This window comes from Phoca vitulina, unplaced genomic scaffold (genome assembly GCF_004348235.1).
Source record: "Phoca vitulina isolate PV1807 unplaced genomic scaffold, GSC_HSeal_1.0 scaffold4, whole genome shotgun sequence".
Lineage (NCBI taxonomy): Eukaryota > Metazoa > Chordata > Mammalia > Carnivora > Phocidae > Phoca > Phoca vitulina.
Window position 1 is genome coordinate 65294116 of NW_022589707.1, and position 22637 is coordinate 65316752.

General features: G+C 38.8%; 1 protein-coding gene across 3 annotated transcripts in view; it reads right to left on the reverse strand.

Annotated features, from left to right (window-relative positions):
• Positions 1-315: 315 nt before the first annotated feature.
• Positions 316-22637, reverse strand: part of LOC116631059 (claudin-12) — a 136736-nt gene continuing 114414 nt past the window's right edge. For all 3 annotated transcript variants that reach the window (XM_032402215.1, XM_032402211.1, XM_032402208.1), the window contains one exon: positions 316-2905. The gene's annotated coding sequence lies outside the window, so the exon portion shown is untranslated. The remainder of the gene's footprint in view (positions 2906-22637) is intronic.

Here is a 22637-nt window from a genome sequence, read left to right on the forward strand (position 1 = left end):
AGACCCATTTCACAGGACACATAAAAGACTAGCCACAGGGAGCCTGGGTGGGTCAGTCAGTTAAGTATCTTCTTTCAGCTCAGGTCATGATCCCAGGACCCTGGGATGGAGGCCCACATCGGGCTCCCTGCTCAGTGGGAAGTCTGCTTCTCCTTCTTCCTCTGCTCCTCCCTCTGTTCATGCTCTCTCTGTCTCTCAAATAAATAAATAAAATTAAAAAAAAAAAAAAAAAAGCCAGTCACAGCGTTTATCACCAGTGCCAAGTGCTAAGGGCCAAATGAGCAAAGCCTTGAAAAACAAATGCAAGAGAACAGGATCCACTGGGGGAGGGGAGGTATGTGGTCTTCTGGAGCTGGGGGTGGGGGTGAGGAAGGGAATAAGTGGCCATGGATTGTTTCAGATAAGCTTTCCTAAAATGGAATAACACAAGAAAGCTCCTATTAGGCTGTCTCTCCTTTCCTCTCTCCTCTGCAGTCACCTTTCTTGTATCACTTGATGATAGAAAGGCATACCTCACACTCCTCCCAAAGCTACTAAGTCATTGCCTGGGTTAGAAGAACCTTTAGGGTGCTCAAGAAAGGGGGAATGAATGACTCTAATGATAGGGTAATTAATCCTTTTGCAAGTCAGACGGACTACGATTCTCCGTTTTCCACAAAGGGAAGGATGCCTAATTGACTTGTCAGATGAGAAATTACTAAAACTAATCTTGATGATAGATTACCATGTAAATTTTGGCAGAGAACTGAGAGGCATTCAAAGAATTGAGCCCTATTGCTATAACAAACCTCTATTGTTCCTATTTACTTATTTAGGTGAAGAGTTTCTCAGGACTTGTTACCTACATATCCTACATTCATCATTAATGCTGAAGCCTGTTATATTTATCCCTGGATATCTGGGGAGAAAGACTTTACCCATCTCATTAAGAACCACAATCCCAATACAATTTTACATTTTATATCTAGTAATTATTCATCAATACTTGTAATGCATTTATGCTATTTTGCGAAATTGTGTAGAATTTTCTAACACTTAGAGCCTTATGGTCACAAAAACTTTAAAATTATTTCCCTTTATTGACATATTTTCATTGCATAGAAGTATGTGATTCATGAAATTTTTGAAGTATAAAGATGTATTAGGAAGTGGAATGGAAATATAATTTCAAGAAGAAAAACAAACAAAAGAAAATTTCCTACAGGTAAAGAAGAACTTATTTATGTATACTTCCAATGTATGATGGGGCATCAAATTGCTATATTATTTAGATTCTACTAGAGAGTTTTTAAATAGTGATGTGACAGCTTATTTTTAAATGTCATTGGAATTTATATGTATATTTACAACTCTTTTAGCATGATAAAGAATCTTAGGCATCAACTTAGAAATGTGGTGAGGAATTTATTGCTTCTTAAAATATTTCAGGAGTACTTGAGTGCAAATGACTGGAGACAATGAAAGGAGAAAATTATGTTAGACAACAAAATGAGCAAGGAAAGAACAGGCCCACTGTTGAGACTGATTGTGCAATGAAATATGATGACAAAGGACCTGTCTGCACACATTTGCTTTCGTGTCCTTTATCAAAGTGAAAGATCTAACAAAGAATGATTGAATGGACACTGGTAAAGGAGAAGAGAAGCTGGAGATGGAAAAAGAAATTGTAACAGCGTACCCATCTCCCTTGGGAGCCAACAGACGGTAGTAAGAATAGTAAGGATTGAAATCAGCCAGGATTGACTCAGAATTCTAACCTGCCAGTCCTCATCTATGTGACCGTGGAGCAAGATGCTTCAGCCACCTTATCTGAATTATGGGTATAGGTTAAATTTCATAGGCTGTAAAGTGCTGCCCATAGAATCAAACACGGCAATACGTAAATAGTGGCTGTTGTAATGAGGTAGCTGTGGGCTTTGGAGCACCTTATCCTCCTTGAGCTTCACTTCCCTCCTGTCTATCACAGGAATAATAACATCTACCTCCTAGGATTACTATGAGGATTACACTGATAATAAAGCTGAGAGCACTTATAATATAAAGAAGGCATTTGATAAAATTAGTTCTTTCCCTACTTCTTCCTTCTCTAGCTTCCTATTGATTTAGACAATTCTATGGACCCCTGATGGGTCATGATGAAATACAGTCTATTTCCAAATACTAATTCATAAAATTGTATATTACTTTTATTGTATCTACTGGCAAAGAGATTAAATCTGAAATGATTCTTTCTCTTGATGAGAAAGGAGACCAGGGTCTCATATTACAAATGACTCTATCCTTATAGATATGACCTTTCTGCCTTACTAGCAAATCTCATTAATGACAAAATTATTTTCATGAAACTGTAGAAGACAGATAGGTTGCTTATCTATGACCACACAATCAATCCTCTCATAAAAAGGACTCCCTCACAAAGAAAAAATTCTTCCCAAGTGTTTCCTTTTGTCTTATGAGTGAAAAGATAAAGCATTTATTAATTTGTGGGAATAAATGTTGTTGATCAATGTGATTCACTTATTTTAGACAGCACCAAATGTGTCCCTTCTCTGTAGTATTGTGTACAAAACAAAGCCCAGTTTAAGATGAGCTAGGGTGCCTGGAAAGGAGTTAAGGAACCAAGTTTCACGGAACAGGCAGAGAAGTTGTCTAAAACCACTTCCTCCATTTTAATCTGTGCGATAATGTCCATTCGGTTGTTTTCAGAAATAAGCTGCCAATTTTTTGCTCCCTGTTGAGGCTGTAGTGAACAGTCAAAATGCACAGGAAGGCCCTCCATCAGCCAGGATCCCCGCAGGAAACAAATGGCACCCTCCGAAGGAGTGAAAGAAGTACTGTTGAAGCAGGATAGTAGGTACGTGGGTGTCCATTATCCTCGTCTCTCTTTGTCTGTGTTTGACATTGTCTAGAGTGAAATATATAAAAACAAAGAGAAGAGTGTAAAAGAGAGACTGATGAAAGTTATTTGCAAAGTTGTGGGCAGGAGTTCAAGGGAAACTAGGGAGTGGCAACAATGGGAAATGCTACCAGCAGCAGGCTTGAAGGCACGAGGGAAAAGGACCAACTCCTGGCACCCAGGGAGCCCTGGAGGAGTAGGAAAAGGGCCACCTGTCAGGAATTGTGGCCTTCGGTGGAGTAATGCGGCCACTGGCCACCATGGCCCAAGACATACTGTGTGAAGCTCAGCGCGAACTGAAAAAAGCAAGAAAAAAAATGTTGCTAAAGTCCTACATTATAGGGGCGCCTGGGTGGCTCAGTCGGTTGGGCGTCTGCCTTCGGCTCGGGTCGTGATCCTGGGGTGCTGGGATCGAGTCCCACCTCGGGCTCCCTGCTTGGTGGGGAGCCTGCTTCTCCCTCTGCCTGCTGCTCCCCCTGCTTGTGCTCTCACACTCTCTCTCTCTGGCAAATAAATAAATAAAGATCTTAAAAAAAAAAAAGTCCTACATTATAAAGCTTGAGCTTTTCTTCCACAGTATCTCTTCCCTCTCTCTTGACTGGTCATGTTTTTAAATGTTTCAATTTAACACCATTCTAAATGAAGAAAAAATGAGAAGTTTAAATCATTATCATGAATCTTGTCATTTACAATGTACAATGTTAGTTTGGTTTTGTCTTTTAAGTTTATTTATTTATTTATGTATTTAAGTAATCTCTACACCCAACATGGGGCTCAAACTCACGACCCAGAGATCAAGCGTCGCATGCTCTTCCAACTGAGCCAGCCAGACGCCCCTACAATGTGCAATGTTAGTTTTAGATGCAATATGAGAGCATTTAACACATATGCAAAATCACCAAAATGATACAATGTGTATTTTATAGTTCCTGCATACATATTTTTTTTCTTACTAGAACAGTATAAACACTGCACAAAACTAACTCAATTGTTTATTTCACTTCTTTATATACACACATTATACCAACGCTCTTTGCCTCTGGCTTACTGATGTGTAAAGAGGAACTAAAAGGAAAAGCGGCTGTGGATTGCCCTATCTTTCCCTTTCTTTCTGTGGTATCACTTTTAGTGTAAGTGGTTGGCTAATACAGGGAAGTAACATGAGTAGGAAAGAATATGATAAGAGTTCTTTGGCTGTTCGTGTTTCTTAGAATGTCATTGCCTTTCTTCTGAATTTGAAGCAAATTTTGGTTCAAATGGAAAGAGGCATTTTATTTATTTATTTATTTATTTATTTTTAATTTTATTATGTTATGTTAGTCACCATACAATACATCATTGGTTTTTGATGTGGTGATCCACGATCCATTGTGGAAAGAGGCATTTTAGAGTTTAATCAGTTGTAGATGTGATATGCTTTACCTTGTTCTTGCTTTGAGTCTCACTGAACTCCCACAGATTCACAGGAATCCTATTATCATGGGGCACTGTAGATGCTACATGCAAATGGGGCAGCCGGGACTGGCCGACACATACAGTGTGTATCTCCTCTGTTTGTGTATCAGACTTCATTAACAAAACACACATTCAAAGATAAAATTAAGGATTTCCCAGTTGTGTCAGCAAAGCATTAAGTCAAGTGCGGGGCCCTGCCAAGCGTGGGGGCCTACTGACGACACAGTCCCATTCCCTGCTGCCAAGCTGGGACCAAAGAAGGAGCCACGGGCATCAGCCCTTTCCTCCTGTCATCCCACCTCCTGTGGGGGTCCCCACGGGTGGACCCTGACTAAATCACAAGGGATCCAGGGATGCATCCGAAGAGGAGAGTCTTCTCAGCTACAGACTAGGGGAGAGAAGCGTGGAGAGGGGGTCTGGAGTGGCAAGCAGAATATCCAGCACAGGCTACCGGCTCCCCCAACTCTTTCCAACAAATTCAGGTCCTTTTTAATTCAGCTAAGATAAGAAGGACCAGGCAGGCTCCAGGTGTGGCCTCATGCTGATGCAATTTTATGAGCCCTCTACACGCATTAATTAATTAATTAAACAAATTTACAATTATAAATTGAGTACAAACTGGCTATTTATTTAGAATGAGAAAAGAAATCACAGTAAAACACTGGAGCTTGAAAGGCTCAAGTCCTTTTGTCTGAGGTCTCTAGGACATATACCAGAAATGCCTACACAGACACGTTTCCTTTACAGCCTGGCTTCCCTTTCCCACCTAGAACACTCTACAACGTCAAGCAACTCCCGCCACTCCCAGGGGCCTGGGGAAATGAAGAGCCTTGAAGATTAAACTTCATTAGCTTTATGATAAATTTTTCTGTAGGCCCCAAAACCTGGAACATAGAATTAAGTGACTATGGCACAGCAAGCATTTCCTAGTGGGCAAAAATTGTGGGCCCTTGAGCCATGATGGGACTCCTTTCCCTACCACACATGTCAAAGGAAGTTAGCCCGGAGTTTGGGCTCTTCTGACCTAGTGCTTTTTCACTATGGTCAGGAAATTCCATTAAATTTCAGATACACCATGTAGGAAACTGAGGAGGTAGTGGATAGTCAAGGCCACTCCTTTGCATCCTTCATTTCTTATCTATCCCTTGCATTGTTTGTTGGCTAAGTTGGAATAAGCCAAAGGGAAAACAACCTTAGGACTCATTGTTCTTGGTCACCTTCAAATCCTGACCAGACTTTGTGGCCTAATCAATAGGTTCCTCTGTAGGCATAAAATATTCCTGGGCTTTCCTCATAATAGCTGAGGCAACACGGGGACCCACTTAGATTCAGAAAAAAGAAGGAGCAGTTCAGCTAGATAAAAGGGCTGTCCTGGATTGGGTCTGGGGGTCTGAGCAGGAGCCCATGGGAGGACAGAAAAGGGTGGACGAGGACAAAAGAAAGGAATTACAGATATATTTAGGAAAATGGAAAGAGTGGTGGGGCACCTGGGTGGCTCAGTTTGTTAAGCAACTGCCTTCGGCTCGGGTCATGATCCTGGAGTCCCGGGTTCGAGTCCTGCATTGGGCTCCCTGCTCAGTGGGGAGTCTGCTTCTCCCTCTGACCCTACCCCTTTCGTGCACTCTCTCTCTCACTCTCTCTCAAATAAATAAATAAATTCTTAAAAAAAAAAAAAAAGGGAAATGGAAAGATGTTAAAGAAAGATTTCAAATTTGCTAAGGCCCCGGTGTTGGTGAACTCACTCTTTGCTTTCGACGAGTATGGGGGAAGCGGCTGATACCTGAATTAAGAACATGTGCCTAACGTGAAAGCATCTGATCTAAAGAAGGTAGTACGTACGTGCCTAAGTTCAAATCTTGACCTTAGTTCATAAAAGCTATGAGACTTTGGTCAAGAAACTCATTCCCTCTGCCTCAGTCTTCTCACCTGTAAGATGAAGGTATATTATGTTTGATTACATTATGTCATGTCACATCAAATTCTGTTATGTTATATGGAGCTCACCTCATAGCATTATGTGAGGATTAGATAATTTAATACTTATAAACACCACTTATAATAGTTCTTAGTACATGTGAGATAATAGAAAATATATATATTGGTCTCTGCCTCCAGTTCCTGGCACAGAACTCCTAGAACCCTTGCAATTTCCTAAGTGACAAGGGCATTAGGAGCATCTTTGGTTCTAATATTTGGTCTTTGACCACAGTTCCTGACATAGAGCTCCCACATCCCTTAAAATGTCCTGGGTGATGGCAGTGTCTTTTGTTCTAATGAGGTGACTCTTAGCGGGTGCCTGGAGGGGGGCTGGTCACCGGCAGACCAAGCCACAATTAGAAGCTTGGAATTCTCAGCCCACCTTCCGGTCTCTAGAGAAGGGAGAGGTCTAAAGATGATGGTAATGATCGATCATGCCAATGTGATGTAGCCTCCACAAAAATCTGTAAAAGACTTCAGGTTGGTGAACACACGGAGGTGCTGGGAGAAGACATGGAAGCCCCATGTCCTTTCCCACATACCTTTCCCTCCATGTCTCTTCCACCTAGATGCTCCTCTGTATCATTTATCATAGCCTTTAACAAACTGGTAAACATAAGCAAGTGTCTTCCTGAGTTCTGTGAGCTGTTCTAGCAAATAAATGAATCCAAGGGGGAGGAGGTCATGGGAATCTATGGAATTTGATGCTACCTCCAGGTAGATAGTGTCAGAATTGAGTTAACTTGTAGGACACCCAGCTGGTGTCCCAGATCTGCCTGGTGGGGAAAAACCCCACACATCTGGTGTCAGAAGTGCTGTGAGTGAGGTAACAATAGTGTGAGAGTAAGAGAGATACACAGGAGGAGGAATATAGGTTTTTTTCCTACACCCTACACAATTAGTGCTGGATAAAAGTGAGAAATTATTATTATGAAATGGTTCCAAATATAGCACTTACACACATTTGGGCAATGTTTAAAGCTGTAAAATTTTTGCAACAGATGAAGAATCTGATCCATGTGCTTTTACTATGTATAATTTTATAAAAATTATCATTTTGAATGAATGGATATTTTTATGTTTAATATCTAGCCAAAGATAAGTTTTGTGAAATTTTCATTAACTAAACATAGTCCTTTCTTTAAAAAAGAAAAAAAAAAAAGCACAATCATTTCTGAACTTTTCTTACCAAAAAGCAGAGGTATACTTTACCTCTTCATACATTGTAGGTAATCTTTTCTGGTTCACCATTCCCAAACACTGAGGAAATATTTTGTTTTCTTTTTTTAACTTGAGTCAATTTATATACTGACATATGGAGATTGGATGGAATACCAGATCCCAGTGAGCAAAGAGCTCAGTGGGGTTTTTTTCCTCATAAAGGTAACTTTAGGTTAGAATCAAGTTTGAGTAAAATAGTTTAGAAAATGTTAGGGAGGCTTGCTTATCAGCCTTGTTTGATTCTAGAAGTGAAGTTGAAATAAAATAGAGTCAGACTTTCTGGATTCCTATATACCTCTGAGCAAACACATCACATAATCTCCCTGATTTCATGTCATTATCCACTGAAGAATAATGGGGCAAGTGTTGCCTAGCTTCACTCCCAAGGTTCTTGTGAGGATTAAAAAAAAAAAAATTGTTTAAAAAAAACTGAAAATGGACAGCTGCACGCAAAAGAATGAAACTGGACCACTTTCTTACACCATACACAAAAATAAATTCAAAATGGATTAAAGGCTTAAATTTAAGACCCAAAACCATAAAACACCTAAAAGAAAATATAGGCAGTAATCTCCTGGACATCAGCCTTAGCAACATTTTTTCCAGATTTGTATCCTCAGGCAAAAGAAACAAAAGCAAAAATAAACTATAGGGACAGCATCAAACTAAAAAGCTTTTGCACAGCAAAGGAAACCCTCAGGAAAACAAAAAGGCAACCTACTAAATGGGGGAAGATATTTGCAAATGACATAGCTATAAGGGGTTAATATCCAAGATATATAAACAACTCCTACAGCTCAACACCAAAAAAAAAAAAAAAAAAAAAAACCTAATTAAAAAATGCTCAGGGGCACCAGGGTGGCTCAGTCAGTTAAGCATCTGCCTTCAGCTCAGGTGATGGTCTCAGGGTACTGGGATCGAGCCCTGTGTTGGGCTCTCTGTTCAGTGAGGAGCCTGCTTCTCCCTCTTCCTCTGCCCCTCCCCTCCACTCATGCTCACACTCTCTCTCTCAAATAAATAAATAAATAAATAATCTTTAAAAAAATGCTCAGAGGACCTTAATAGGCATTTCTTTTTTAAAAAATATTTTATTTATTTATTTGAGACAGGGAGAGAGAACGAGTGGGGGGGGGGGGCAGAGGGACAAGCAGACTCCCCACTGAGCAGGGAGCCTGATGCAGGGCTCCATCCCAGGATCCTGAGATCATGACCCGAGCCAAAGTCAGACAACCGACTGAGCCACCCAGGGCCCCGTTAATAGGCATTTCTCCAAAGAAGACATACTGATAGTCAACAGACATAAAAAGATGCTCAGCATCACCAGTCATCAGGTAAATGCAAATCAGAACCAAAATGATATCACTTCATACCAGTCAGAATGGCTAGTATCAAAAAGACAAAAAATGACAAGTGTTGGGGAAGATGTGAAGAAGAGGGAATCCCTTTGAACTGTTGGTGGGAATGTAAATTGGTTCAGTACTATGGAAACAGTATGGAGATTCCTCAAAAAATTAAAAATAGAAATACCATATGACCCGCTAATACTACCGCTGGGTATTTATCCAAAGAAAAAGAAAACACTAATTTGAAAAGATATATGCACCCCATGTTTATTGCAGCATTATTTGCAATAGCCAAGGTACAAAAGCAACCTAAGTGCCCAATGATAGATGAGTGGAATAATAAGATATGATATACATATATACAATGGAATATTACTCAGCCAGAAAAAAGAATGAGATCTTGCCATTTGCAACAGCATGGATAGACCTAGAGGGTATCATGCTAAGTAAAAGAAGTCAGACAAAGAAATGTCAGATATATGATTTCACTTATATGTGGAATCTAAAAAATAAAACAAACAAACATAGAAGCAGACTCATAAATACAGAGAACCAACTCGTATTGCCAGAGTGGGGTGAGTGGAGAGATGGGCAAAACAGGTGAAGGGTATTAAGAGGTATGAACATCGAGTCGTAAAATAAAGAAGTCATGGAGATGAAAAGTATAGTAGGAATATAGTCAATGATATTGTAATAACAATAATACAGGGTAACTACACTTAACATGGTGAGCATTGTGTAATGTATAGAATTATCAAATCCCTATGGTGTACACCTGAAACTAATACAACATTGTATGTCAACTGTACTACAATTAAAAAACGAAAACAAAAACAGGGGTGTGCCTGGGTGGCTCAGTCGGTTAAGCATCTGACTCTTGGTTTTGGCTCAGGTCATGATCTCAGGGTCATGAGATCGAGCCCCATGTCGGGCTCTGCACTCAGCTTGGAGTCTGCTTGGGAGTCTCTCCCTCTCCCTTGGTCCTTTCTCTCTCTCTCTCTAAAATAAATAAATAAATCTTAAAAAAAAAAAGTTGACATAGAGTTGCTATATGACCCAGTCATTCTACTCCTAGGTATATGCCCAAGAGAAAGGCAAACATATCTCCACACAAAAACTTGTACACAAATGTTCATGGCAGCAGCATTTATAAAAGTGAAAACAACCCAAGTGTCTACTTAACAACTTATAGAAGGATAAACAAAATGTGGTATGTCCATACAATGGAATATTGCTCAGCAATAAAAAGAAATAAAATACTGATACACGCTACAACAGGACAAATCTTGAAAATGTTATGCTAAGTGAAAGAAGCCAATCACAAAAGATCACATACAGTATGAGTCCTTTTTTGTGAAATGTCCAGAATAGACAAATTTATAGAGGTAGAAAGTGAATTATTGGTTGTCTTGTGGGGAGGGGGAGAATGGGGAGCAACTGCTAACAAGTAGGAGCTTTTTTGAGGGGTGATGAAAATGTTCTGGAATTAAATGGTGCTAGTGATTGCACAATCTGAATATACTAAGACCCATTGAACTGTACACTATAAATGTATGCATTATGTGCTATGTAAGAATTGTATCTCAATAAAGCTATTTAAGAAAAAAATACTATCAAGTTGTTGCAAAATGTTGAAACAAATGTTGAAAACAGATGGTAGAAGGTAGTCTTTGCTAATGTGATAAAGAAAACCTCAAAGAAAGGACCAGTCTGTTCCTTTCAACCTTCTTCATGAATTATGGCTAGCATTTACCAATATCTTGAATTTATAATGACTCCTTTAACCCTTTTCTAGGTCTTGAGTCTATTACTTGAGGTTATTTCTCCCTCTCTCCCTTAGGGATTCACTGTTCTATGCTTGTGCACGTTGCAAATGTCCTACTTTCTCGCAGAGTTTATGGAATCTATGTGCATTTTGTTGTGCAACATCATGCTGTAGTATAGAACAATACAGAGTTTAATGCCATCTTCACATTTTTACTTTTACCTTGCACTCTTTTTTTAATAGACATGGTAAATAATGTTGGTATTATGCACTCATGCTGGACAGTCACCACATGATTGATTTTGCCAGAAGAAGAGCATTTACCACATGGCTGTGGTTCTTGTTATTCAACTCTCTCTCCACAAAAATTACATCTCCCTGGTAACTGGGCTGTTTTAGCCATTGTTTTGACTTTTAACAGCCTTGGAGGTGGAATCTTGTCAAATGTTTTAAGTTATAGCGCTTGTGACTTCATTCAGCAAACCAAATTCAGTACCTATCATTGTCCAGGCATCATTTATTTATAACAAACAATAAAGAACTCCGTAAGATTCAAGTGAATTCTTGGAAGGCACCTTGTTCCACTGCTTCTCATCTTCAGCTTTGTACTTCTCAGCTTCCTGGAGCATGCGCTCAATGTCTTCCTTGCTCAAGTGGCTCTTGTCTGTAGTGATATAATCTTGTTCTCTTTTCCTGTACTCTTATCTACAGCAGAGACATTGAAGATGCTTTAGCATCATCAAAAGCGACTTCAATCTAAGGAACGCCACGGGTGGGGGGGGGCAAACGTACGCCTGTTAGTTCAAACTTGCTTGAATCTTAAGCATTCAACATGAAAGCAACTGCTGAAGATGAAATCTTCAGGGCAAAATCAATGATGAGGATAAACAGAAGATTCTTGACAAGTATAATGAAATCATCAGCTGGCTTGATAAGAACCAGACCGCAGAGAAGGAAGAAGTTGAAAGTCAGCAGAAAGAGCTGGAGAAAGTCTGCAACCCCATCATTACCAAGCTGTACCACAGTGCAGGAGGAATGCCTGGGGGCTTCCCTGGTGGTGGAACTCCTCTATCCGGTGGTGCCTCCACTGGGCCCACCATTGAAGAGGTTGATTAAGCCAACCTGAAAATAGGTCTAGCATTGTTCTACACAAAACATTTGAAGGACCCAGGTTTGTGCAAATTTCATGGTAGTTTTAAAGTCAAGCTGCTATAGTAAATACACTGGGCATTCTTGATACTCAGGTATGGAATATATGCGCAGGGAAAGGAAATAACATTGCACTTTATAAGCACTGTATTGTTAAGTGGAAAATGCAGTGTCTTAAATAAAACTGTTTAAAATTGGCACCAAAAAAAAAAAAAAAAAAAGAATTCCAGTTGATTAATCAAATTGATTTTTCTCTTACAGATACTGGTAAGAGCACTTCAAACGTGAAAGGGGGGCATGGAGGGGCTCGTCAGTTAAGCGGCGGATTCTTGATTTTGGCTCAGGTCATGATCTCAGGGTCCTGGGATCAAGCCCTGCATCAGGCTCCCTGCTCAGCAGGGAGTCTGCTCAAGGATGCTCTCTCTCTCCCTCTCCCTCTGCCCCTCCCCCTGCTCACACTTACACACTCTCTCTCTCAAATAAATAAATAAATCTTAAAAGAAAACACCAACTGTGAATGCGATTAATTCAGGACTGTTTCTCCTGACAGATAATCCAGTCTGTCTGCTGTTGAGTGACAGGCAAAAAAGAAATTGGGTAAGAAGAAAGTTACTTGAGGGGCACCTGGGTGGCTCAGTCGGTTAAGCGTCTGCCTTCGGCTCAGGTCATGATCCCAGGGTCCTGGGATCGAGTCCCACATCGGGCTCCCTGCTCAGTGGGAAGCCTGCTTCTCCCTCTCCCACTCCCCCTGCTTGTGTTCCCTCTCTCGCTGTGTCTCTCTCTGTCAAATAAATAAAATCTTTAAAAAAAAAAAAGAAGAAAGTTATTTGAATAAATTCTTCTCGCATTTGTAGAGTGGTTTTGTTTTTTAGGGTTTGTTTTTTTTTTTAAAGATTTTATTTATTTATTTGACACAGAGAGATAGTGAGAGCAGGAACACAAGCAGGGGGAGTGGGAGAGGGAGAAGCAGGCTTCCGCCGAGCAGGGAGCCCGATGCGGGGCTTGATCCCAGGACCCTGGGATCATGACCTGAGCCGAAGGCAGACGCTTAACGACTGAGCCACCCAGGCGTCCCTGTGTCAACTTTTAAAAACACTTTTTAAAAAATTGAGATTGTAACTCACATACCATAAAATTCACCATTTTAAGTGTATACTTCACTGGGTTTTAGTGTATTCATCAGGCTATGTAAGCATCATCAACATCTAATTCTAGGAAGAATTTTACCACCCCAAATGGAAACCTTGCACCCATTATCCTTGAGTTAATGTTGGCTCAATAAGCCTAGAGTCCTCTGCTCTTTCTTCTGCCCTGGGAAAATGATTTAAAACACATTGTCCTTTTATTCAAATTATCACTTGTATACTTGAAAAATAAGCATAGTGACTTTTAAAAATAATGAATGTATTGATGATGTAATGTATGGGGATTAACATAACAATAAAAAAATTTAAAAAAAATAAATAAAAATAATGAATGTATTGAGATATGAGTCACATACCATAAAATTCACTCATTTAGAGTGTACAATTTAGTTGGTTTTAGTACATTCACAAAATTGTGCAATCATTACCACTGTCTAATTCCAGAATATTTTCATCATTCCAAAAAGCAGCCTTGTACTGTTTAGTAGTTACCCCCATTTTCCCCTCCCCCTAGCCTCTGGCAACCACTAGTGTACTCTCTGTCTCTATGAATTTTCCTATTCTGGACTATGTTTAACTTTTTGAGGAGTAAAAGAGGATTCTTATACCATGTTCATTAACCACTTCTTTAAGCATAAATCATTTGGTTATACACACATGTACATGCACACACATACCTATTGCTTGTGTCATTACTGATATTTTCATACCTTCGATGCCACTCTCCTGTACTCATAGATGAGCTCAATACCTGTCAAAATACCAAAGTGGGGAGGGGCGCCTGGGTGGCTCAGTTGCTAAGCGTCTGCCTTCGACTCAGGTCATGATCTCAGGGTCCTGGGATCGAGCCGACATCGGGCGCCCTGCTCGGCAGGAAGCCTGCTTCTCCCTCTCCCACTCCCCCTGCTTGTGTTCCCTCTCTCGCTGTGCCTCTCTCTGTCAAATAAATAAAATCTTAAAAAAAAAAAAATACCGAAGTGGGGAAAATACTGACAGCATATGGCAAATTATTGGTATCCTCAATAAAGGGGTTTACTGTATCATTTCCCTAGTGATGATATAATTACAAACTAAAATAACATAATTTTTTCAATCAAAAATATTTTTTCAAAAGAGAATTTAAACACTGTAATACCCAGCACTGCTGAGGATGTAAGGAAAGAGGCACTCTTACACACTGTCAGTTGAAATTTAAAGTGTTAACATTCCTCAAGGTCAATTTGGCCAGATGTATCAAAAACCTTTAAAGTAGCATAATTTTTGATCCAGAAATTCCAATTTAAGGAATTTATTCTAAAGAAATTTTCTTAGGAACGTTTAAAGATATATGTATAGGATTGTTCATTATCTTATTGGTATTTAAAAAGGCAGAAAACAAGAAACAATCTAAATATTGTTTAAAAGAAAGAGGTTAGTTAATTAAGTTACCAAACAGCCATATGATCAATTACAATGCTGCTGTTAAAAATTGTATGGTGATTAACATAACATAACAAAATAAAATTTTAAAAAATTATACTGAGAGCCATCAATGAACAATGGAATTTAAAATTAAAAACACAGTGCCATTTATGGTAGTTTCCCAAAAATGAAATACTTAGATGTAAATCTAACAAAATATGTAAAAGATTTGTATGAGGAAAACTACAAAACTCTTGATGAATGAAATCAGAGAACTAAATAAATGAAGAGATACTCTGTGTTCATGGATAGGAAGACTCAATATTGCCAAGATGTCAGTTCTTCCCAATTTGATCTATAGATTAGATGCAATCCCAATCAAAATCCCAACAAGTTATTTTGTGGATATCAACAAACTGATTCCAAAGTTTATATGCAGGGGGAAAAGACCCGGAATAGCCAATACAATATTGAAGGAGAAGACAAAGTTGGAGGACTAACATTACCCAACTTCAAGTCTTACTATAAAGCTGTAGCAATTAACACAGTGTGATATTGGCAAAAGAACAGACAAATAGATCAGTGGAACAGAATAGAGAGCTTGGAAATAAACCCATGTAAAGGTGATTAAACTAATCTTTGACAAAGGTGCAAAGGCAACACAATGGAGCAAAGATAGTCTTTTTGACAAATGGTACTTGAAACAACTACACATCCAAATGCAAAATAATGAATCTAGACACCCTGACACCCTTCACAAAAATTAATGCAAAATGGTTCATAGACCTAAATGTTAAATGCAAAATTATAAAACTCCTAGAAGATAACACAGGAGAAAACCTAGATGATGTTGGGTGTGGTGATGACTTTTTAGATACAACACCAAAGGAACAATCCATGAAAGAAATAATTGATAAGCTGGATTCCACTAACATTAAAAACTTCTGCTGAACAATGATGTTCTCATGAACATGGTCATCTATGAACAATGATGTTAAGAGAATGAGCCACAGACTGGGCGAAAATATTTACAAAAGACACATCTGATAAAGGACTGCTATTCAAAATATACAAAGAACTCTTAAAACGCTAGGAAAACAAACAACCCAATTTTTAAAAATGGGCCAAAGAATTTAACAGATACCTCACCAAAGAAGATATACAGATGACAAGTAAGAATATGAAAAGATGCTTCACATATGTCATCAGGAAAATGCAAATTAAAACAACAATGAAATATCACTATATATCTATTAGAATGGCCAAAATTAACAACACCAAATGCTGACAAAGATGCGGAGCAATAGGAACTCTCATTCATTCCTGGGGGAAATGCAAAATGGTGCAGCCCCTTTAGAAGAACAGTTTGGCATTTTCTTACAAAACCAAACCTATTCTGAATATACTATCCAGCAATCATCGTTTTTGGTATTTACCTAAAGGAGTTGAAAACATATGCCCACACAAAAACCTGCACATGGGTGCTTATGGCAACTTTATTCATAATTGCCCAAACTTAGAAGCAGTCAAGATGTCCTTCAGTAGGTAAATGGATAAATAAACTGTGGTACATCCAGACAATAAAATATTACTCAGTGCTAAAATATAGTGAGCTACCAAGCCGTCAAAAGATGGTGGAGGATCCTTAAATGCATATTACCATGTTAAAGAAGCCAATCTGAAAAGGCTACATACTGTGTAATTTCAACTATATGACATTCTGGAAAAGGCAAAACTATAGATACAGTAAGAAGATCAGGGGTTGCCAGGGGTTGGGCTGCAGGGAGAGATGAATAGGTAGAGCACAGAGGACTTTTAGGGCAGTGAAAATATTCTGTATAATACTCTAATGATGGATACATGTCATTATACACTTGTCCAGACCCATAGAATGCACAACATCAAGTGTGAACCCTAAGATAAACTATTGATTTTAGGTGATCATGAGCTGTCAATGTATATCCATCAGTTGTAACAAATGTACCACACTGGTAGGAGGATGTTGATAACAGGGCTGTGCATGTGTGGGGGCAAGGAGGTTATAGGAAAGCCCCTCTCAATTTTGCTGTGAACCTAAAATTACTCTAAAAAATTAAGTCTTTAAAAAAATTACACTAAGGGAAAATATTTGGTGACTTGAAAAAATGTTCACAGTTCTTGACTAAGTGAAAAACAGAACTGGTTAGACAGTTAAATGTTAACCCAACATTATAAAAATCTGGTGTTATGCATAGCAAAGAGGGAAAAGATAGTAAAATAAACATACAATTCATCTGCAGGTGAGAGAATGTGGGATAAGTTCTGTGTAGGTGCTACAAAATTCAATCACATCTCCGTTATATAGAAATATTACTTTATTACTTCAGACTGAGCTCCACTTGCTGTGAGATCCCATTTCCAGTGACAGTGAAAACACTTAATCTTGTCAATTATAGGGAGCTTAGTTACTTTCAGCATAAAACTGAGTGCCTTTTGGTAAACATCCAGTCAGAGTTGGCTCACTATTTTATCATTACAAAGTGTGAACTCCTGCCCTCATTTCTCAAGATTTCTTCCATTCCCTCCCTTCTCAGGATCTCTGGGGGATGGGACAGTTTTCAGAACGTAATGGCACTGGGGGCAGGATGCTGGTTCCCACGGACCACAGGTGAGGGGTGTCTTGTCCCACCCTTACTGCAAGTGCTCTTTGAGTGCCTGGACAGTGTGACTTTCGGTCTCCTCTCTGGGCAAACACTGTTAAGGACCTGTGATTGTCCTTTCTCTTCCCCAATCCCTGACCCTCCTTCCCTACCCCATCACTCTGTCATGCCCTTGATTTGCCTCCCTTCAGCCCTCTTGGGGAGGATGTCCTTCTGCCACCTAGCCCCCAGTTCTAGGTGATCCCCTTACAGTGACTTCTGGCAGACCACTGGCTTTAATTCTTAGCGTCCCCAAGCCTTGGGATATGGAAATTTGTATCTTCTCTCTGCCTCTTGTAGGCTTTGAAGAACTTGGGGGAGAGGTATCTTCTTCTGCCTCACTTTTTGCCTAAAAATGAAACACTGACAGTTTACTCTATCTCAGCTGCCCCATGCTGTCTTTGGGCTCTCTGAATGGCATTGTCTTCCCAGATATTCAGATGGAAGGAAGACAAGCCTCTGCTGTTGATGGATGCCAAAAATTTCTAGAAGTTTCTATTCTCACAGTTTTTAAGGAGGAGGAGAGGTGGAAAGTAAACTACAAAAACACTCAGTCTCTCTATTCTCTCTCCCCTCTTCTCATTTTCCTTCCCTTTCCTCCCTTTCCTTTCCTTCTTACTATGGGTAGAAGGTGGCTGTGGATCATCCAGGTGGATACAAAAATCTGAAGTTTTGGGAAACGGTCAGGGCTTAATGTACAAATTTGTAAGGCATCAGCATAGAGGTGATGGTTAAGGTTGTGGGGCTTTTAAGTGAGAAGAGATCATGGTCCAGGGTAGAGTCCTAAGATTCATTTTTATTATTAAGAAGCCACAAGAATGACAATGAATTTTCTTCAGAAACTCTGACACATTACAAGACAAATAACATAAATCATGTGAAAGAAGAAAGGCTTCACCTTTTAGTTTGTCAAAAGGTAGTTCTTAACCAGCAACCAGGAGGGAAACAGCATGATGAGCCCGTACTCTCACCATGGAACTGGCCAACAAGAAAGAGAGCTGTCAGTCTTGTAAAAAAAAAAAAAAAAGAGGCTTCCACTATTGTAAAGATTCCTCAAGCAATTTTATGCATTCTAGAAGGAAGATCTTTGAACTGGGAAATCTTCACTGAGAAAGTTTCTTTTTCAATTACCAAAGAGAAAGGAACCCTTTCTGAAGATTCTCTTTGAGGGTTAGATGTCTGTGTGGATGGATGGATGGATGGATGGATGGATGGGTGGATGGATGGATGGGTGTGTGGATGGGTGGATGGAGGGATGGATGGATGGATGGATGGATGGACGGATGGGTGTGTGGATGGATAGACAGAGGTATTGCTGTTGACTACATGAAAACATAGAATAGTCTCCAGAAATGTTAGTCCCTTAAGAATTTACAGTTAATTACTTAATCGAAACAAGTAATTATTGAAAACCAACCTCCTAGCCACTGTACTTGGCAAGGTCCTTAAAGTACATGTCCTTGACCTCATAGAGTATTTAAACAAGAGGCAGAGACAAAAAGCAAACAGCTGCATACATCAATTATTTAAAATTATGAAAAGTACTTAAAAGAGAATCATCATTATCATCTTAATTTTCATTTTTAATTCCACTAAATTAGAACAAAACAAATTAGTGGTGTCAATGACTTCTTTCTTAGGAAAAGCACTGGCCACCACAGGAAGGAAAACCTAAGATCACATTTTAAAAATTTTAATATTGGCCAAGTGGCCTGACCTCCTGTCCAATTTATCTGCTGCCAAAAAAATGGGGGGAGGGGATTTTAATTCACATTCATATTTGAAGATCAACTAAAAAGTACACGGAATATAGAATATACAAATATGTTAAACTCATAAACATCTGTTATAATTGAAATTTTAAAGTATTTTATTAAATGTGTCTTTTGTCACTCTCTTTCCTCTGTATCTATAGTATTTAACTTACTGGAATTACTTTAAAAATACTACCATACTCTTTTAAGTATCCATCACTTTTGTATTAAGCTGCCCTCTGGTGGTTTTCAATTTAGTCAATATCTTTACCTTAGGATCTGATGTATAGAATATTTACATTACTGTACTTTGTTTAATACTATATTAATTCCTACTTTCTTTATGAACTTATTTGGCAGGGTCTTTGAAATATTCATGTAGTAAGAATGGAGACTGGCAGGGCCTCTGGGTGGCTCAGTCATTAAGCGTCTGCCTTCGGTTCATGTCATGATCCCAGGGTCCTGGGATTGAGCCCCGCATCGGGCTCCCTGCTCGGCGGGAAGCCTGCTTCTCTTTCTCCCACTCCCCTTGCTTGTGTTCCCTCTCTTGCTGTGTCTCTCTCTGTCAAATAAATAAATAAAATCTTAAAAAAAAAAAAGAAAAGAATGGAGACTGGCTACTGTCCAGAACAGTGAAAAACAATTAACAAATTCATGAAGCCAAGTTTGTACGTCCAGTGTAATGAATCGTCACTTATTAGCAATATTTCTGTTATTGCTTTATAATATAGGACTGACTGATAGGAACCTCAGTCAGCAAGTACAGAATGTAACCACTGAAAACCAAAATACACTTATTTAGCGACAGTCCCTCATACATATTACAGGCTCTCACATCACATAATACAACTAACCTCTGCAATGAAAGTATAAAATATTCTCATTAATGAATAGGCTAAATGTTTGTCACTACCCCAAATAATCTGAAATATAGAGCTATCTTTTAACTTCCTACCAAAGATAAGCAGAACGTGCCTATTGAAAACAGATACTTCTAGTCAAACCAGTCTCTTGTCTTCTGATAATAAGGAGGAAATTGTCAATCACCTTTATTTTATTTTGTTGAACTTTCTCTAGTATAATGATTGTAATGTATAAAATAACCTTGGTTATTAAAACAATATATTTTTTACCATAAGAGTTTAAAAGTTAAAATATCATTCAAATTTTCCTATAATTATTCTTTTTCGTTAAGGCAAGACCTATTTGGACACATTTAAATTATCTCTTACATGTATACTCTGAGTTCAGGGGAAGGAAATCCACATTATATGAGATTAAACTTTTTTTAGTTCATATATTTATTTAGGCATTTGAGTGTCTTCTGTGTGCCTAACCCTGCGTGGCCTACATTCTAGAAAAGAAGGTCATTCCAGAAACAAAACTCCAAATATATTTTAAGCTGTTTCATCATCATGGGAATTAGTACTTGAGAGAAAAAGCGCTTCCCTAGTTTAGGGAAGAATTGAGAGCTATGTTAGCTGCGGGGGAAATACAGCTTCACAGAGGAAACGGCACTTGGACTACGTGTAATGCATTGGGGGGGATTTTGGTAGCAAGGGACAACATGTTGAAGACATTTCAGATGAGAAGATAAAGATAAACAAAAGCATTGAAAAAAGTGAGTTGAAAACAAATCTACATTTGGTATAGTTGAATACATAAGTTAAAATAAATCTGCAGGTATGTTTAACAAAATTCAGAAGATTCATAGTAACAATAGTTTTACCTGACTAGACGACACATATAACTGCTATCCATCACTACCATTGAGTAGTTGACCATTGGTAGAATTAGTAGGATCAATGGATCCATGGCTATAAGAGAGGCAAAATGCAGTTACTATATTATTTTAAGCTGCTCAAGTTTTAAAATATTGAGATATCACTTAAATAGAGGGAAACACATAGATCTTATGTGTCCAATTCCATCATTTTTGACAAAACTCACACAAGAGATAGAATGTTCTGTCATGGCAGAAAGTTCTCTCGGCCTATTCCCAGTCATTCCTACCACCTCCATCCCCAAGCAACCACTGTTCCGATTTCTGTAACCATAGATCAGTTTTATGTGTTCTTGAACTTCATGTAAGTGAAATCATACAGTATGTACTCTTTTGAGTCTGGCTTCTTTTAGTAGGACATAATGCTGTGAGATTGATCCTTGTTGTTGCATCAATTGTTAGTTTTATTGCTGAGTTGTATTCTACTCTATGACTATACCCCGCTTTGTTTACCCATTCTCCTGTTAATGGATACCCGCGGTGGTTCCAATCTAGCGCTACTAGGAACAAAGCTGCTATGAACATTTGCATATCGGTGTCTGGGCAGTCGTCCCTCCATTTCACTGGGGTATACATTTAGGAGTGGGATCGCTGAACGTATGGTAAGGATATGTTTAACTTTACAAGCAACTGCCAAACAATTTTCCAGAGTGGTTACATCATTTTATACTCCCACTAGCAATATATGAGAGTTTAGAGTTTTTATTCTCTTTACTTTTAGCCATTCTAGCTAGTGGATGTGTAGTATCTCGTTGTGCTTTAAAATTATATGAGAACATGATGTCCAACATCTTTCCAGTGTCTATCGGCCACTGATGTATATTTTTTATGAAGTGTCTGCTCAAATCTTTTTGCCTATTTTTAAGATTGGGTTTTTAAAATCATTATTAAGTTGTATGTATTCTTTACATATTTTGGTTGCAAGTGTTTGGTCAGATGTATGTGTTGCAAACATATTCTCTCAGTCTGTGGCTTGTCTATTCTCTCAACAGTGTCTTTTGAATGTGTTTAACTTTCATGAAGTCTGATTTACCAATTCTTGTTTTCTTTTTTGTGGTTAGTGCTTTCTGTGCTTTCCTAGGGAAATCTTTGCCTACCCAAAGATTGCAAAGATATTTTCCTATGACTTCTTCTAGAAACCTTATAGTTTTCCATTTTATGTGTAGGTTTATAATCTATCTTGAATTAATTTTTGTGTATGGTGTGAGGTATAAGTTGAGTTTCATTTTCCCCCCACTGAATATCTGTTTGTTCCCTCACTGCCTGATAAAAAAGATTTTGTTCAAGTTTAATTTCACTGAAATTATGTCAATAAGCAGGAAACTTTTGAAAAATACTGGAAAAAGGAAATGAGAAGTAAAAAATGGGCATTTGACTCATAGTTGAGTCATTCTTTGTAGTCATACAGCAAGTACACGCAAATGACCACTAATACTGTTTAAAAACACAGCCATCACACATGTGACTTTCTGACAGTTGGATCTATCACCTGAATGAATGAACAAAACTATTTTATGTGGAAAGGGTGCTCTATCTGCAGCTAGAAGTTTAGCGTTTTTGAAACCCTGCAGCATCTTTCTATTTCACCAACTGCCTCTGAAGGCAAGTAAATTTGTGGGGGGTAGAGGAGTGGTGATTAGAAACCTCCAATGGACCTTTTGACTGTGCAAAGATAAAGCCAAAATCTCTTCCAGGTTGGAGAGTTTCAAGGACTCCAAGGAGCTAGACTGCAAATGACACCCACGGAGCGGGGCAGGCTTTGCACCAGGACAAGAGGGGAAAACTAGATTTTTCTCTGTGTTCCAAGTAGGTGGTAATTTGGAAGAGGCATAAACATGGGGCAGAAGGCAGATGTTGAGGGTGGAAGGTGAAGTACATTTTAGCAACAGGTCAAGGAATAAAGTCAAAGGTCAGAATATTCCTTGGGAAGGAGTAGCTGTGAACTCCTGAAGCACTTGTGTGCAGGGGCTGGTTTTCTGCAAGTCTCCATTCCATAGATCCCCAAGTCTTTGGTAAAGTTATAGCCAGGTCTTGCTTTGGGAAATTAAGACGGGGTTATATTTCAGCTTG